General features: G+C 36.6%; 1 protein-coding gene and 1 long non-coding RNA gene across 7 annotated transcripts in view; both read left to right on the top strand.

Annotated features, from left to right (window-relative positions):
- The window catches only part of LOC105465254 (exocyst complex component 6B), a 676,825-nt gene that overhangs the window by 186,223 nt on the left and 478,025 nt on the right, over positions 1 to 12,577 (top strand). The gene's annotated exons all lie outside the window — the stretch shown is intronic.
- The window catches only part of LOC139357893 (uncharacterized), a 104,676-nt gene that overhangs the window by 72,500 nt on the left and 19,599 nt on the right, over positions 1 to 12,577 (top strand). The window contains exon 1 of the long non-coding RNA XR_011611896.1: positions 1 to 12,441. This exon is cut by the window's left edge and continues 72,500 nt beyond it. This is a non-coding gene — a long non-coding RNA (uncharacterized lncRNA). The remainder of the gene's footprint in view (positions 12,442 to 12,577) is intronic.

Genomic DNA, 12,577 nt, shown 5'->3' with positions numbered 1-12,577 from the left:
TAGATACCTGTCAGGTCCATTTGATCCAATGCTGAGTGTAGGTCCTGAATATCTTTGCTAATTTTCTTTTCTTTCTTTCTTTTTTTAAAATTATACTTTAAGTTCTAGGGTACATGTGCACAACGTGCAGGTTTGTTACATAGGTATATATGTGCCATATTGGTTTGCTGTACCCATTAACTCATCATTTACATTAGGTATTTCTCCTAATGCTATCCCTCTCCCTGCCCCTCACCCCATGACAGGCCCCCATGTGTGATGTTCCCTGCCATGTGTCCAGGTGTTCTCATTGTTCAGTTCCCACCTATGAGTGAGAACATGTGGTGTTTGGTTTTCCGTCCTTGTGATAGTTTGCTCAGAAGATGGTTTCCAGCCTCATCCATGTCCCCGCAGAGGACATGAACTCATGCTTTTTTATGACTGCGTAATATTCCATGGTGTATATATGCCACATTTTCTTAATCCAGTCTGTCATTGATGGACATTTGGGTTGATTCCAAGATACTGCTATTGTGAATAGTGCCGCATGAAACGTGTGTGCATGTGTCTTTATAGTAGCATGATTTATAATGCTTTGGGTATATACCCAGTAATGGGATTGCTCAGTCAAATGGTATTTTTAGTTCTAGATCCTTGAGGAATCGCCACATTGTCTTCCACAGTGGTTGAACTAGTTTACACTCCCACCAACAGTGTAAAAGCGTTACTATTTCTTCACATTCTCTCTAGGATTCCTTTTGTTTCCTGACTTTTTAATGATCACAATTCTAACTGGTGTGAGATGGTATTTCATTGTGGTTTTGATTTGCATTTCTCTGATGACCAGTGATGATGAGCATTTCTTCATGTGTCTGCTGGCTGCATAAATGTCTTCTTTTGAGAAGTGTCTGTTCATATCCTTTGCCCACTTTTTGATGGGGTTGTTTGTTTTTTCTTGTACATTTGTTTAAGTTCTTTGTAGATTCTGGATATTAGCCTTTTGTCAGATGAGTAGATTGTAAAAATTTTCTCCCATTCTGTAAGTTGCCTGTTCACTCTGATGGTAGTCTCTTTTGCCATGCAGAAGCTCTTAAATTTGATTAGATCCCATTTGTCAATTTTGGCTTTTGTTGCCATTGCTTTTGGTGTTTTAGATATGAAGTCCTTGCCCATGCCTATGTCCTAAATGGTATTTCCTAGGTTGTCTTGTAGGGTTTTTATGGTTTTAGGTCTAACATATAAGTCTTTAATCCATCTTGAATTAATTTTTCTAAAAGGTGTAAGGAAGGGATCCAATTTCAGCTTTCTACATATGGCTAGCCAGTTTTCCCAGCACCATTTATTAAATAGGGAATCCTTTCCCCATTTCTTGTTTTTGTCAGGTTTGTCAAAATTCAGATGGTTGTAGATGTGTGGTATTTCTTCTGAGGGCTCTGTTCTGTTCCATTGGTCTGTATCTCTGTTTTGGTACCAGTACCATGATGTTATTCGTTCTAGTAGTTTTTTTTTTTTTTGTAGATTGCTTGGAATAATCTACATAGGTTATCATATCATTTGTAAATAAAGACAGTTTTATTTTTTATTTTCTGATATGTGTGCTTTTTCTTTTCTTTTTTCTGTTTTTTGGCCTTATTGCTGTGGCTAGAACTGTACGTACTATACTGAATAGCAGTGGTTAGAATGCATATCTTCTTGCTTCCTGTGTTAGGGGGAAAATATTCAGCCTTTAACCATTTACTGTGATGTCAACTATGAAGTTTTTGTAGATTTTATCAAGTTGAGGAAATTCATCTCTATTTCTAGTATTCTGAGAGTTTGTATCATGAATGGATGTTGGATTTTGTCAAGAGTTTTTACTGCATCAATTGATTTGATCATATGGTTCTTTTTCTTCCTCTTTCTCTTTCTCTAGCACTGTGGCTGCTGCTGCCGCCACCTCTTCTTCTTCCTTCTTCCTCTCCTTCTCCTCCTCCTCCTCCTTCCTCCTCCTCCTTCTCCTCCATCTTTTTCTTCCTCCTCCTCCTTTTTCTTCCTTCTTCTTCCTCCCTCCTGTTCTCCTCCTCCCCCTCCTTCTTCTATCTTCTTCCTCTCTCCTTCCTTCCTTCCTTCCCTCCCTCCCTCTATCCCTCCCTCCCTCCTTTCCTTCTTCCCTCCTTTTTTCCTTCCCTTTTTTTCTTCCTCTTCCTCTTTCTTGTCTTCTTTATTTTTAAAAGATATTTAATACATGGTTTCACTGTCACCTAGCTGGAGTGCAATGGCATGATGATAGCTCATTACAGCCTCAAACTCCTGAGGTCAAGCCATCCTCCTGCCTCAGCCTCCTGAGTAGCTGGAACTACAGATGCATGACACTGCACCTGACTAATTTTTTAAAGAAATTTTTTGTTTCTTATAGCCTAAGCCTATGTTGCTTAGGCTCTTCTTGAACTTCTGGCCTCAAGTAATCCTACTCTCTTGGCCTCATTTTTCTTCTTTAGATTTCCTTTCTTCTGTTATATCTTTAGTCTGTTAATATGATGTATCACAATAATTTATTTTTCAAATATTCAAGCAACCTTACATTCCTTGAATAAACCATACTTGGTCATGGTATATAATTCCTTTTGTAAATTGCTGAATTCTGTTTACTTGTATTTTGCTAAGATATTTTTATCTAAACGTATGAAGAATATTGGTCTGTAGTTTTCTATTTTAGTACTGTCTTTGTCTAGTTTTGACATCAGTGCTTCATAAAATGAGTCGGGGAGGTATTCCTTCCTCTTCTGCTTTCTGGAAAAGATTGTGTAGAATTGGTGTTAATTCTTCTTAAAATGTTTGGTGGAATTCTCTATTGAAACCATATGCACCTGGAGATTTTTTAAGGGGAGATTTTTCAGTAAATTCAATTTCCTTCCCAGTTACAGGACTATTTAAATTTTCTATTTAATATTGGGGGAAGGTGTGGTACTTTGTAGTTTTTGAGGAATTGGTCTATTTCATCTACTTTGTCAAATTTATATGTGTAGAGTCTTTTCTACCATAGCATTCCCTTATTATTCTTTTCATGTCTGCACAGCCCATGGTGATAGCCATTGTTTCATTCCTGATTTGTATTTTTTCTCTTTTTTTCATTGTCAGTTTTGTTTGAAGTTTGCCAATTTTACTAATATTTTCAAAGAACCACCTTTTTGTTTCATTGATTTTCTCTAACATTTTCTTGTTCTCAATTTAATTGATTTGTGTTTTTATCCTTATGATTTTCTTCCTTCTATGTGTTTTAGAGTTACTTTGCTTTTCTCTTTCTAGTTTTTTGAGGTAGAAGCTTAGATTATTGATTTGAGACTTTTCCTTTTTTCTAATATATACGTGTAGTGCTAGAAATTTCCTTCTTGCATTGGCTATATCCTACTAATTTTGGTTTGGTTTATTTTCACTTTCATTCAGTTCAATGTATTTTAAATTTTTTTGAGATGTTTTCTTGACCCATATATTATTTAGAAGTTTTTTTGTTTTTGTTTTTGTTTCCAAGCATGTAGGAGATTCATTATTTTCAGAGATCACACCCTATGATTTCTGTTTGTTTAAATTTGTTGAGATGTGTTTTGTGGCCCATAATATGGTCTATCTTTTTGTATGTTCTGTTGATATTTGTAAAGAATGAGTATTTTTCTGTTGTTATAAGGACAGCACAAATTTGAAACTTCAGCAGTTTGATTAAGGAGATGTGAACCTTTTTTGAAGCTTATTCTATGAATGTCATTTAGATCTTGTTGCTTGATGGTACTGGTGAATTCTTCTATATCTTTGTTGATTTCCTAATTGTTCTAGAGTTGTTCAGTTGTTGAGGTGAGGGTTTTGAAGTCTCCATTTATAAGTGTGGATTTGTCTATTTCTGCTTACCATTCTGTCACATGTCTGTTGACACCATGTAAGGTTTCTTTGTTACTTTCTGTTGGTGTGTAAATTGCAAGCTCCCCAGTCTGCCTTTTCTGACACCATCCCTAAGGTGGGGATGGGTTGGAGCACCAAATTATAGCCTGGAGGCATTGCAAGTCTTGGTTTACTACTTGGTTTTTGGTGGGGTAGTGCTGGGGCTGCAGTATTTTAGTTGTACTTAGCAGGAAGAGGAGGAAAAGTGCATCTATTCTGTCTTTCTAGAAATGAGAGTCTGTTTTTTTTTTTATTAGCATTTTTTTACAGCTCTTACAAAATGTAAAAAACATTTTTAGCATTAGGATTGTACAAATACAGGCTATAGATTGGCTTTAAGTCATGGGCTATAGTTTCTCAACGTGAAAGCTGCCTATATCTTACTAGTCTCTCCTTGAGTCTTTCTGCTTGCTCAGTATGCTGCAGCCACTGCCTTTTTCTTTTCTTCTTTCTTTTTTTAAGCTGCCAACGTTTTGTGTGTCTTTGGACCTTCACACATGCTCTTTTCTTACATCTGGATCATTTTTATCTTCATTGTCCTCCTCTCCTATTTATTTTAAAGATTTCAGCTTAAATATGTTTCCAAAGGAAGCTTTCTCGATCCTCAGCAATCTAAGTCAGAGGCCCGCTCTACTTCATAACACTGTTAACTTTTCCTTCATAGTACTTATTGCAATATTTTATGCAAAATTTATTAGTGTGATTACTTGTTTAAAGTATTTTTATTCTCACAAAACTTTAAGTTCTTTAATGGTACAGATCCTGTTTTATTTACCAGCTTATACTGTCTTAGTCACTTCAGCAGTTTGATTAAGGGGAAGTGAACCTTATTTGAGTCAGCCCCATGGTACTGTTCCAGGTGTTTTACCTGTATTTACCTATGTGACTACGTTTGCTAATTTAATATTTATATAAACCTGTAAGGCAAATATTATTCTTCTCTTTTACAGTTGAATATGCTGAAGCTCTAGGAGCTGAAGTAATTTATTGAAGGTTGGAAAGTTAGAATGGACCAGAGTCTATTTTTTTTTTTTTTTTTTTGTGAGACGGAGTCTCGCTCTGTCGCCCAGGCTGGAGTGCAGTGGCCGAATCTCAGCTCACTGCAAGCTCCACCTCCCGGGTTTACGCCATTCTCCTGCCTCAGCCTCCCGTGTAGCTGGGACTACAGGCGTCCGCTGCCTCCCCCGGCTAGTTTTTTGTTTTTCTTAGTAGAGACGGGGTTTCACCATGTTAGCCAGGATGGTCTCGATCTCCTGACCTCGCGATCCGCCCGTCTCAGCCTCCCAAAGTGCTGGGATTACAGGCTTGAGCCACTGCGCCCGGCCTCTATTTTGTTTTAATTACACCAGGGGTTCTCTCTGAGGCATCAAAATCTTGATGGATATAGAGCATGGGGGAAGTGATATTAAAACAGCAGTAGCAGCAGCAGCAGCAGCAACAACAACAACAACAACGACAGCAACAACAACGACAACATACATTGTGTGATCCTGCCTAATTTCTTCCGCAGTTCCTGGGATGGGGTAGGAGGTTGGAGGTCTCCAGGAATGTGCTCCTCTCTTTGGAATCCCTGTGCCTCCACCTGATGGCAGATGGAACATTTTATGTTAAGTTGCTTAATATTTGATCAGAAAGGCAAAATTTGTATTTTTCAAAGAGTCAGAATGAAATACATGCTATAATATAAAGTAGAAAAAAACAAAAATGTTAATGAGTCTACCAAAAAGTGTACAGTGTACAGTTCATTCTAGTTTAAGGAAGTTTGTTCACAAGGTATAGATTAAGAAAACTGGTGTCTGGTGGGTGCGGTGGCTCACGCCTGTAAATCCAACAATTTGGGAGGCTGATGTGGGAGGATTGCTTGAGCCCATGAGGTTGAGACCAGCTTGGGCAACACAGGGAGACTTAAACTCTAGCAAATATTAACAAATTAGCTGGGAATGGTGACACAAACCTGTAGTCCCAGCTACTGGGGAGGCTGAGGTGGGGGGATTGCTTGAGCCCAGGAGGTCGAGGCTGCAGTGAACCGTGATTGTGCCACTGTACTCCAGCCTGGGAGACTCTGTCTCAAAAAATAAAAAAATAAAAAAAAAATTGAGAGAAGCTAGTGTTTGAGACTTACTTACAAGTGTTTTTCACGTTGTTATCTATCCCATGCAAACATTACTTTCATTGAATTTTTTTATTATCTAGAGAATCATTGTGGTATGTGTCAGCAAATTATTTTTACTAAATGCTGGATGTTATATTATTTCCAGGTTTTAAAAAATATTAAAATACCAAATATATAACCATAATAATTTCCATATTTAAGATCATTTCTTTAGGATAGATTCTGAGAGATGGAGTTGTTGGATTAAAGAATATAGACACATCTAAGGTTCTTCCTACACATTAAAAAAGAGTTTTCCAAACTGATATTTTACATTTACATTTTTACTGATTCTTTCAGAGAGTTTCTTTCATTGTACTCTTGCCAACAGGTATTATTCTTTTCTTCAATCTTTTAAAATTTCATAGGTTTTTAAAATTTTGCATTTCTAATCATAAGTCTAAACATTTTAACACAGGTTTATCCACTAGATCTATTCCTCCTTTGTGAATTGTGTATTCATTTCCCATGTTCACACTTCTATTCTGTTGGGAAGTTGTGCTTAGCTTTTTGTTCTCTTTTTAAATCATCAGTTATATCCACTTTCATGTAGCATCACCTATTCATCTTTTTGATGTTTTTAAATTTTCTATTTGTATATTTATATTTGATACTTTAAAAAATGATTTTTGTGTGTTTTCCTTCTTTATATAACTCTTTAATCCATCTGGAATTTACTTTAAATTGCTTTTCATGTTGGCATCACCATGCATTTGACAATCCTTGTATTCTATTATGAATAGGTAACTGCTACAAAATACATGTGTTTGTGCATTTTCTTTTACAGGTTTGGTGTCAGTTAAGCATTATGATTGGATGGGGTGGGCTGGGCGTGGTGGCTGATGCCTGTAATCTCAGCATTTTGGGAGGCCAAGGCGGGTGGATTGCTTGAGTTTAGGAGTTCGAGAAAGCCTGGACAACATGACGAAACCCCATCTCTACCAAAAATACATAAATTAGCTAGGCATGGTGGCACGTGCCTATAGTCCCAGCTACTTGGAAGGCTGAGGTGGGTGGAGCACTGGAGCCCAGGAAGTCAAGAATTCAGTGAGCAGTGATTGTGCCACTGTACTCCAGCCTGGGTGACAGAGCAAGACTTTGTCTCAAAAAAAAAAAAAAAATATATATATATATACACACACACACACCCCCACTACTGTATCACTGCATCCTACATATATATATGTAGGATATGTAGGATAGAGTGATAGAGTAGAGGCATAGAGGTCCTATATATTAACAATGATATGGTATTATGGATAATTTATCTTTGACTCATTTAAATGTTACATTATTTTATAAACAGTGATGTATATATATACATATACATATATATACACACACATATATACACATATGCATATATGCACACTTGCATACATCTACAAACACACACATTCCTATACTTTAGAACTATCAGTGAGCATTAACTATGCTCTAATTGCCTGTTCACACATTGTCATTTATTCTCTTTTATAACTATTTTCTTTTTTGTAGGATGTTTTGATTAGTGGTGATAATGCAAAGTCATGATGAATGCACCGTTATGTAGTTTGCTATGTTGGGACATCACTTTGGGATTATTTAGTTTAGTTTGGTGATTTGATATAGTGCCAATGTTTCTCCTTTAGGGTTGACTACCATGTCACTACACGATTACTCATATTGCTACTTCCTCCTGAGATTCGCACTTGGGCATTAGAAATTGTTTTTCCATGGCACAAATACAGTTAATATGCTTTAGGATAGCTATTAATATTTCTACTATTTAATTGTTTAGTTAACTAGCTCAAGAGTTCTTTTATGTTTTATTTTGATCTAGCAGTCCTCCTGTATTTCCTAACTTTTGGCAGAATTATTGTTTTTAAAAATGTAGAAATTTTTTTTTTCCTTTTTGGAATGAAAATATTTATTGTATTATGTAGAAGAGTATATAGAAGTTTGATGATCTCAGAATGAGATTCCAGAGGTCATAGTGGAAGAGATGGGAGAAGAAGTCATGATCATGGGTAGAAATGGTTTTATTAGGACAGGTTTTGCATATTCAGTTAAATCCGGGAATTTAACAGATATGTGAATAAGTGTAGAGAGGATAATACAGGTCTAAGGGGGGTTAGTTACTGTTCATCTCTAGATGTTTATTTCCATGGGCAGTATAGGCCTAATCTTACCAAACCATAATTGTTTTTTCAAGAGATATTGACAACTTGGATGTTTGTGTGAATTCTCCTAATTTCTAATTATTGGCAGACCACACATTTGTAATCTCATACTTAGGAGATCCAGAGAGCATGTGGGATGACTGGCTGGAGGGTGATGGATGATTAGAAGATTAGGCTTTAGTCACTGAGGTAAATGGATATGAGATGAGATGATGGAATTAGTCCCCAAAGCCTATGAAATGGTGGGTAACCAAACCTTTTGCTCCAGTCCTGAATGTTTACCTCTGGATTGGTTGGCTCCTTGAGGCTTGACCTATATAATGCTACTCATGGCAAGCTGCCTAAGGCTTGCAATTTGTTGAGTATGAAGGACAAGAAGAAATTATAATAATGTGAGTATTATAATAGAGAAGGTATAATGTATTTCTGAATCTCAGAAGAGGAATATCTAACCCAGGTTTGGGTGATCAAAGGTTTCCTATAAAAAGTGGTGTATTAGCTGAGAGAAAGGAATTTGATGAAGGTCAGAGCTCTGGGGTTGGCATGTTGTGGGTAGAAGACAGAATTTACAAAGTCTGAAGGCAAGAGTGGATGGTGCATTTACAAACTGGAAGATAATTCACTTTTTGTAACTGTTCTTCAACATTGTTTTACACATCATTGCCATCCTAGTCATGTATTTATACAAGGTGAAGAAATAGGAATTGAATAAAAAGACCGATCAACAGACAACTGGTTGACTATAAGGCACAATGATAGATGAGTCTGTGAGAACAGAAGATTGCTGCTATTGTGTAGTAGGGTCCTTTGTGCTGAATACTGGTTTTTCCATCATAATCAAAATGTTAAAGAGTATGCTCTATATTTCCATTCATAGCAAATGAATATGATAAATAACAGAATCAAGATTCTGAGGGATCTTTACAGAATTTTGAATCTGGCTTCATCTAATAGAATTAAATTTTATCTTGAGTTATTGTGAAATTTCTATTCTTATATCTTAAATAACTAATTGTAAGTAGAGATTGGGAACAGTTTATGAGCAATACATGTGGGGAGGTGGAGGAGGCACTGCAATGTGGTTATTCAAAAAAGCCAAGGCTGTATGAATAGTACTGCTCTAGTTTCTGGACGAGTGAGGTGATAGTTCTGTTTTTTTCTGTTTAGAATACATCTGGAATGTTATGTTTAGCTTTGTGTGTCACAGTTCAAGGGAATATAAGTGAAGCAGAATATCTTTGGGGACAGAAAATAGAATAGCTAACAAGATACTATTGCATATGAAGGACTAAAGATGTTTTTAACCTAGAACACAGAAAACTTTTGTGGCCATCAAAATGGCTTCATATTTTAAAAGGGTTAAACATGGAAAATTGATTAGACTTGTATTGTTTTGACACCAACAGAGTAGTATTATATTACATGGATAGAGGAAGCTTTGCTATTGGAGAAAGATTAGGGCACAGGCAGAAAGTAAAGGAATTAGATTTTTGAGTGCCTTAAGTATATATATGTACTTTATATACATTTCTGCTTTAGTCATTTCTGGCTCTTATGACAACATACTGTATGTAGTCTCAATGGCTTATAAACAACAGAAATGTATTGTTCACAGTTTTGGAGGCTGAAAGTCCAAGATCAGAGTTCCAGCATTGTTGGGTTCTTGTGAGGGCCCTCATCTGGGTTGCAGACTACCATCTTCTCATATCCTCATGTGGCTGAGAGACAGAGAGAGAGGTCTCTGGGATTTCTTTTATAAAGGCATTAATCCTATTCATGAAAGCTCCACCCTCCTGAACCTCATCACTTCCACAGACTCCACCTCCTAATACCATCATATTATGGGTTAGGATTTCAACATATTAATTTTAGGGGTCACAAACAGCCTTTAACCATTATGTTATATAATCCTATAAGACTCAATACATTGAAGATTAATTTAAAAATAATTTTCTAGGGCCAGGCATGGGAGCTCACACCTGTAATCCCAGTGATTTGGGAGGTTGAGACAGGAGGATCACTTGAGCCCAGGAGTTTGAGACCAGTATGAGCAACACAGTGAGACTCTGTCTCTACAAAAAATTAAAAGAAAAAATTAGGCAGGAGTGGTGGTGCATGCCTGTTGTCCTAGCTACTTGGGAGGCTGAGGTGGGAGGATTGTTGAGCCCAGGAGTTTGAGGCAGTAGTGAGCTATGATTGTGCTTCTGTACTCCAGCCTGGGAGACAGAGCAAGATGCTGTCTCAAAAAATAATAACAATGATAATTTTCTACCAAACCATTTTCTACAAAAGCATCTCTATAAAAACTTCTTATAAAATATTGTTTTATAAAATACTGTTTAAAATTTGGAATTTCCATGTTTGCTTAAAACTGCATTTAAAAAGTGATTTCTCCACTTCAAATGGCTTCTACATCCTACCCCTATATAAGTAAGAACAACAAATTCACAAGTAATGTATGTATCACAAGTAAATACAACAAGTATTCACAAAAATTCATACATCACAAAAATAACACAACAAAAATGAGAGCTGTGTGCAGCGGTACATGCTTATAGTTCCAGCTACCTGGCAGGGTGAGGTGAGAGGATTGTTTGAGCCGAGGAGTTTGAGTCCTGCCTGGGCAACATAACTAAAAATGAGAAATAGAGGAATTTCTTGCGAGTTAATTTTCTAACCTTGACCTAATGCACCAGAGACTCACAGATCATCTTCTCTCCAAAAAGAGAGATTGCATGGAAAGAAAAATAGCCTTCTGCTAGGGCTCCATAAAGTAAATACATCCAAGGTGGCCAAATTATGCATGGACACTGATTAACACTTTTCATTGCCAACTCATATAAGAACTTTTATTATTAACTTTACTGATTTTTTCTTTGAATATAAAAATTTAATACTTTTTACTTGAAACTAACTGTATCCAAAAAACTTTCCTATCACAGGAATGATTTATATGAATGGAACACTGGTTGCATAAGAATCTGTGCAGCGTAGTTTGTTAAATTACGTTCTGCTATATGATCAGCAAGTCATTATACAGTCAGGCAATGGTCTCTGATGTGGCACCAGTAAAGGGAACACTGCTGAAATGCAGAGTGTTTTTAATATGTACAATTGCAAGGTCTTAGACTCAATTAGAGAAGGAATTTGGTTTGACTTTCAGTAATCTGAGAAGCAGAGATGAAGAGAGGACAATTTTGCATGCAGAATAGCAGTCAGAACAGCTAAAGAAAAATAAAACACTGATTTTTCATTTTGCTTACTAAAAGTCTGTGTAGGAATTCTGCCCCCCCATCCTCTATCTTCATAACAGCTCAGAAATCAGCTTCTCCTTCCCTAACTACAAAACATATGTTATTTATCTGATACATTGTCTTCTTCCATAAATCTTCAACCCACCCACCCTTTGCAATAGAATACTCATTTAGGCTCATTAAAAAGAAATTAAAGTTGCTTCTGAATACTATTATCTATCTAATAAGGCATAGACCAGAATCCTCTTAATTATAATCATTGTGCAGCAGGGATCAATCTTTAGCCTACAGCGTAAGACCGAATATATATTAGGTGGCTAACAAACATATTAAAAAACAATATAAAAACAAAACAAGGGGTTTTCTCCCATTTAAGTAGATTCTGGCCTAGTGGGGAGGGAAAACGCTCTTCCTTCTCATACTTGGCAGTGCTTAATGGTATGTATAAATTATGCCAGTTAGATACCAAAAAGTATTAAAAGGTCACGATTTTGTCTTTGTCATTATTATCTACTTGCGAAGACAAAACTATTATACATAGAAACTAACATGATGGCATATAAATAGCAAATAAATACAAACATCCTAGGTAGTTCCTAGTGAAGGTGATCAGAAAAGGGAGAGGCAACTGTTGATGGAATGGTCAAGGAAAGCTAAATAAGAGAATTCGTAGCATCTCACAGTTTGAAAGGACTCCAAAATCATCTTGTCTGATAACCCATTTAAGTCCAGAGAAGATACCTCTAAAAATTAGAACCTAACATCTTTGGATGAGGCTAAATCATAAAATATTTCTTAATTTAGATTTGGGATCTATTATGCCAACTATTTATTATTTTCGGATGAACTCTAAATACCATTAGGAGTCACTGAAATCTTGTTAGATAGTGTTTTTTCTCTTCTTGATAAATACAGCTAGATGAATGCTGAAAGAGCCTTTCAATTCTATTGTTGAATGTGAGTTCATCTACAAGAATGAATTGAGGCCGGGCGCGGTGGCTCAAGCCTGTAATCCCAGCACTTTGGGAGGCCGAGGCGGGCGGATCACAAGGTCAGGAGATCGAGACCACAGTGAAACCCCGTCTCTACTAAAAATACAAAAAATTAGCCGGGCGCGGTGG

Source organism: Macaca nemestrina, chromosome 13, assembly GCF_043159975.1.
Source record: "Macaca nemestrina isolate mMacNem1 chromosome 13, mMacNem.hap1, whole genome shotgun sequence".
NCBI classification, from domain to species: Eukaryota; Metazoa; Chordata; class Mammalia; order Primates; family Cercopithecidae; genus Macaca; species Macaca nemestrina.
This window is presented reverse-complemented; position numbering and strand designations above follow the sequence as displayed.